The following is a 6,819-nucleotide window of genomic DNA, read 5'->3' as shown; positions in this document are numbered from 1 at the left end:
TATAACTATATAACAAAAACAAACCAAAATATTAGTTAGTCATAAAAACAATGAGTCAATAATTACCATCTTAGGATTTTTATTATTTGAATAATGACTGAAAAATAATTTAAGAGCAATTAAAGATAAAAATAAAATAAAATACCTTGGTGTCTCTTTTCACACACCAATTACCATCATTTTTAACTAATATATCAAAAATTTTTATCAGTTTTTTAGCTCTCTCATTTTTAGGATTTTCTAGCGATCGTATTAGAGATAGCAATTAGATTTGACGATCTCATTCGAACTTTGGAACTCTAGTTAAAAGATAATTTATCAATAATCATTGTATATGCCACAAGGGGTAATTTATCTTTTATTTTAGAGAGGGCATGGTAGAGAGGGGGACGTAGATGGATAAATATATATGTATAAAATATAAGGAGGGGGGGAACGGGTTATATAAAGGGTATAAATGTATAATATAGGAAGCGGTTCATGTATACCGTTGTACTTTAATAGAACATTGTTGTTCCCATCATTTCAACCAATAAGATTTGTAATAAAATATAACGAAAGATGAAATGAAAGGGAGAAGTTTGTAGGTGAAATTGTTTGTTTGAAGAGCATAGTAGAGAAGTAACTTGCACTTTCCTTCACCCACATAATGAGAGATAAAGTTACTGTCTTGTCCTTTAATGCTTTAACTAATTTTGTATTGGAAAGAGCTGAACGTTGTGATGGATTAATATGAGTGAGTCTCTTTTCCACTAACATTTTTGTTACAAAATAATTATTATTTTATTTATATTTTTAATATAATTGAAATAGTATTTAATGAAATATTTTTATTTAATAAAATGTTACACACACATATTATTTAAGCTTTTTAATATATATACAATTTTTTTACAGTAAATAAATATTTAATTTAGATATTTATTATATCTTTATATTTTAAAATATTATCTTTATAAATTTATTTTATAACATTCATTTTAATATGAACTTTTATATTTATCATAATCTAATAATCTCAATAAATAATATTCACCGAAAGACCAATATTCAAATTTTATTTTTACCGAAATATTTTAGATGCAACCATAAAAATATATGTTTTTTTGTGTTTGAAAAAGGTAATGAATTATGACAAAATATTTTAGTAAAAATAATCTTTATATCACTTTTTATATACATGTATAAGGAAATAATTTTTTTGTGATAAAATTTTTGTGTTAGTTGCAAAAGAAACTTTACAAAATTTTAATATTATTAAAAAATTTAACACTTTTATGTCTGTAGGAGTGGATTATTTAATTTAATTTTTTTAATATATATATATATATATATATATATATATATATATATAATTAACTACTATGTATTTGTATAAAAATACATAATATTTTTTTATATATTTTTAATCCATATTTTATATTTTAATATGTATTTTATATGAGTGATTTAATTTTCTTGTGTTTTAAAAACACATTTAATAGTATAATAATTAAAATATATGTTAATAAGATTAAAATTATATTATCATTAAAAAATTTGAATAGGAAATTAATATTGTGTAAATATTATAAATGACACAAATATATATGAATGAAAATAGATAAAAATAATTGAGTAATAATTTCATACGTACTTGAATTTAGTTTGTGATGTATATCTATTAAATTATTTTTTTGAAAAAAAAATTTAGAATGGGAGTGGATTCTCTCCATTTTTTTTAACAATTGAGGGAGTAAAGTGTGATACTGTACCATTAGTTTTATAAGTAGGACTAAGAATAAATATGAGAGAGAGAGAGTAATGGAGAGTTAAAGATTATACTTTACACTCTCAATTTTTTTTAACAATTGAGAGGATCCATTCACCATGGCCTTTCATTTCAACACTTATTCGTAGAGTCATTTTTAAAGTTACTGTTTTTGTCTTTTTCCTTCTTTATTAAAGGGTTATATTCGTCATTTTATGAAAAACTACAAAGACTAATAAATTTACCTATAACTTGATCGTACAAGGAACATTGAAGTTCCATATAAGTACTATGGCATACGTGATAATTTTCCTATAATATATATATATATAAAGGGGGGTGGGGACCAAATGCAGGTGATTGGGTTGGTGATTTGTGAAGATTTTGTGTGAATTTGGCGCTGAACTTGGAGGAGAGGGCATTCGGCGCCGTGATGTACGCGTTGGTAGTCCGCTCTCCACGCTGAACTTGGTGCAGCCCAAGTTCGGCGTGGACCCAAATTTTTTTTTCTCACGCAGAGCTAAGTTCAGCGTGGACCATTCTAAAGAGACTCCCAATTGATATGCTCATCCTACGTTGAACTTGAGATATTCCAAGTTCAGCATGGATGGTGGCTCCTTGCACGCTAGTGACGTCGTATTCCAAGTTTAGCGTGGGCTTGGCAGAGGCAAACACCCAATAAGCACGCACACTCCACGCTGAACTTGGAAAATCCCAAGTTTAGCGTGGAGTTGGCAGAATCAGCCTTTTCCACTCCATAAAAATTTTTTCTAAGTGTCTGGTTCCTGTCTTAAAAAAAATTCTATATGATCAAACACACGTAAAACAAAGGAAAAACAATAAAAACTCAACAAAAATCTAATAAATAATAAAATCAATGCAACAGAAAATAACTAAGGATACGAAATTATTGGGTTGCCTCCCGACAAGCGCTTCTTTACCGTCACTAGCTTGACGGTCAGCTCCTCTAAGGAGGAGGTTCATAGGGGCTCAGCTCTTCACCCCTTACTTTGAACTTCTTTCTTGTGTCTCCATAAATTAGCTCAATATGCTCCAGAGAGAGGATTCTGTTTACTGTATAAATCCACTCTGGATTACTAGTCAACACCACTTTCATTCCTGGAGAGAAACCTTCGTGGGGATCTTTTTGTTTCTCCATCCCTGGGTACTTTCTTCTTTTTGGGGACCTCCTCTTTGGTGGATGATGCATTACCGACACCAAACTTATGTTTGATGTCAGGAGGAATTTTATTGGTTGTCACTAAAGGAGGTTTGAGCTGCAATTTCTGCTGTGCATCATCAGGGGGTTCTTGAAGGTTTGGATCAATAAGCTTAATCTGCATGCACCTATCTTCTTCACCTGCTGAATATATATCTTTGAAGACATGAAAGACTAGTTGCTCATTATGCACTCTAAGCACTAATTCACCTTCTTCCACATCAATCAGAGCTCTTCCAGTGGCTAGGAATGGTCTTCCTAGAATTATAGAGGCATTCTCATCCTCCCCTATGTCAAGAATCACAAAATCTGCTGGGAGGAAGAACTTACCCACTTTGACCAAGATATTCTCCACTAATCTGTATGCAGGCTTTATAGATTTGTCTGCCATCTGTAATGCTATCCTTGTGGGTTGTGCCTCTTGGATTTGCAGCTTCTTCATCACAGACAAGGGCATTAAATTGATGCTTGCTCCCAGATCACATAACGCTTTCTCAAACGTTGTGCTCCCAATGGTGTATGGAATTTGAAAGCTCCCTGGATCTGGCATCTTCCTTGGCAAGTTATTCTGAATTATGGCACTACATTCCTTAGTCAGGACCATGGTCTCATCTCCCCTTAAAGGCTTCTTCTTTGACAACAGCTCCTTCATGAACTTGACATAGAGAGGCATTTGCTCCAAAACCTCAGCAAAATGAATATTGATTTGCAACTTTCTGAAGACTTCCAAGAACTTTGAAAACTGCTTGTCCTTGGTCTCCTTTTGAAGTCTTTGAGGATATGGCATTTTAGGCTTGTACTCAGGAGCCTTTGGCAATGTAGGATAAGTGTCAAGAGAGTCTGGGAATGGGTTGTCCGCACGCTTTAAAGGGACGTGCTCTACTTCTTCCTTCTTCTTCTCTAGAGCTTCCTTTTCAACTGGCTCCTCATTAAGTTGTGCTTCCGTACTTGCCACTTGTCCACTTATCAAGGTAATAGCCTTGCATTCCTCTCTTGGATTTGGAATTGTGTTACCAGGAAGGCTATTAGTGGTCCTCTGATCAATTTCATTAACTTTTGTGGCTAATTGACCCATCTGAATCTCCAAGTTTTGAATTGTATTTGCAGACCTCTCAGGTATTTGCTTGCTCAGTTAGCCCATTTGCACCTCCAAGTTTCTAATGGAGGCTCTGGTTTCCTGCATAAAACTCCTCATCATCTCCCAATTAAAATCTTGTTGGGATTGAGAGTTTTTCTGCTGAGTTGGTTGTTGTTGATGAGACTGAAATTGGTGGTTATTATGATTGTTCTGTTGGAAACCGCCATGAGAATTATTGTTGAAATTCTGAGATCTCTGAGGTTAGTCCATCGACCCAAGATTGTATGTCTTAGAGTATGGATCATTATTGGGATTTCTAGGACCACTCCCCATGTAATTTACCTGTTCAAAAGAAAATTGAGCATAATCATAATTTTCATTTTGCATAAAATTACCTGTCATGTCATACGAGGCTTCTTGGGGTGCATTCTGAGTGTTGACAGTTGAAACTTGCATTCCACTCAACCGTTGAGTAATCAGATTTATTTGCTGAGACAAAAGCTTGTTCTGAGCGAGAAGAGCATCAACAGCTTCCACTTCCAAAACGTCTCTCTTCTGAGAGGTATCAGAGTGCAAAGGATTCCTGTTGGAGGAATATAAGTATTGGTTGTTAGCAACCAACTCAATAAGGTCAATAGTCTCTTCTGGTGTCTTCTTCATGTGCAAAGAACCACCTGCAGAATTATCTAAGCGCATCTTGGACATTTCACATAAGCCCTCATAAAAGATATCCAGCTGAGTCCATCTAGAGAACATGTCTGGAGGGCACTGCCTAGTAAGTAGCTTGAATCTCTCCCAAGCTTCAAAAAGGGTCTCACCCTCTTTCTGTCTGAAAGTCTGAACCTCCACCCTTAGCTTAGTCAGCTTTTGAGGTGGGAAAAATTTAGTCAGAAAGCCAGTGACAACCTTGTCCCAAGTATCCAGACTCTCCTTGGGTTGAGAATCTAACCACAGCCTTGCTCTATCCCTCACAACAAATGGGAAGAGCATGAGTTTGTATACCTCAAGATTCACTCCATTGGTCTTCACAGTATCACAAATCTGCAGAAAATCAGAAATAAATTGATTCGAGTCTTCCTGAGAAAGTCCATGATACTGACAATTTTGTTGCACAAGAGTGACAAGCTGAGGCTTCAGTTCAAAATTGTTTGCAGCTATGGGAGGCACCACAATGCTTTTTCTATAAAGATCTGCATTAGGAGCAGTGTAAGAGCCAAGCACTCTTCTAGGTTCCTCATTCCCAATTGGATTTGCCACATTGACATTAACAGCATTATTATGAACCATAGTGGATTCTACAGCCTTGTACAGTCTTGCTTGTTGCAAACGCTACATGAGAGTCCTTTCAGGTTCAGGATCAAGGTCTAAAAATTTTTTTTTATCTCTGTTCCTGCTCATAAACAAACAGAAAATAAGAAAAGATGGGAATCTCTACGTCAGAGTGTAGAGAATTCCTAGTGAGGTAATCTGTGTAAAAGAAATAAAATAAAAAATACTAAAAAAAAATTAACTCAAAAATTCGAAAATTACTTATTAAAATAGAACAAAAATTTTGAAATTATTAGACCAATTAATTAATAAAAATAAAAATAGAAATAACTAGGAAACACCAAACTTAATTTCAGCAATTAAGAAAAAAAAATATATGATGCAAATTTTTGAAAATTAAAGACAAAAATCAAATGGATCTAATAAAAAAAACGGAAATTAAAAGAAAGAACAATAACGTAAAAAAAAATAAAACAAAATAAAACAAAAACGTAAATTTGAAATAAAAAGAATAATGTAAAAGAAAATTAAAAAAAAGAAGATGAAAATAACAATGAATGTTTGTTTGTTTGTTATTTTGTTTTTTTTTTAATTTTAAAAACTGAATAATAAAAATAAAAAGGAACAATGTACACAAGGGAGGGGGAATAGCAAACGAAAAGAAAAAAAAAACGTAAGGAAAAAAGAAATAGAAAATAAAAATTAATAATACTAAAAAAATATAATTAAAGAAAAAACTATCTAATCTAAGCAATCAAACAACGAGTAGTTGTCAATCACAGTCAATCCCCGGTAACGGCGCCAAAAACTTAGTGCGAAATTTATAACCGACAAACTAACAGGCAAGTGCACCGGATCGTACCAAGTAATACCTCAGGTGAGTGAGGGTCGATCCCATGAGGATTGATGGACTAAGCAACAATGGTTGATTAATTTACTTAATTAGACAAGCAGAAAATGGTGTTTAAGAAGTCAAAAGCATTAAACAGTAAATTCAGTAAATTAGAAAGTAAGCAGTAAACGAGTTGTGAATAATATATGGAGAAACAGTTAAGGCTTCAGAGATATCTATTTTTCGGATTGACTTTTCTTACTAACTATTTTAATCATGTATGATTCAATTCATGGCAAACTATATATGACTAATACCTAATTCCTTAGACCTTCTTAGTCTACTCTAACTTTCATCAACCGCCAATTCCTTGGTCACTTAATTCCAATTAGAGGATGAAGTTCAATTCTAGTTTATGTGCCACAAAAATCCTAATTACCCAAATATAAGAGAATTATATGTCACATATCCCGTTAAGTCTAGATAATTAAAATTTAGGAGAAATTGTTTTCAAGCTGTTGTTTAAGTAAAGAGCTTTTCCAAGTTATACAAGAACTCAATTAGAAAAATGGTCATACTTCCGTTCCACCCAAATTCATAAAATAAAGAACAAAAACAATTCTTGAAATATAAATCAGTACATGAATTATAATAGAAAAATAATAGTATCA

At 32.8% G+C, this 6,819-nt stretch overlaps 1 non-coding gene across 1 annotated transcript; it reads left to right on the top strand.

Moving 5' to 3' along the window:
- Positions 1 to 4,798: 4,798 nt before the first annotated feature.
- Positions 4,799 to 4,904, top strand: LOC148573125 (small nucleolar RNA R71). The gene has a single exon (XR_015906193.1). It is a non-coding gene; the product is annotated as a small nucleolar RNA R71 (small nucleolar RNA).
- Positions 4,905 to 6,819: the final 1,915 nt, after the last annotated feature.

The sequence above is a fragment of the Arachis ipaensis genome, chromosome B2 (genome assembly GCF_059453495.1).
Source record: "Arachis ipaensis isolate K30076 ecotype BB chromosome B2, ASM5945349v1, whole genome shotgun sequence".
Lineage (NCBI taxonomy): Eukaryota > Viridiplantae > Streptophyta > Magnoliopsida > Fabales > Fabaceae > Arachis > Arachis ipaensis.
Note: the sequence above shows the minus strand (reverse complement) of the source record. Positions and strands in the feature narration are given on the sequence as shown.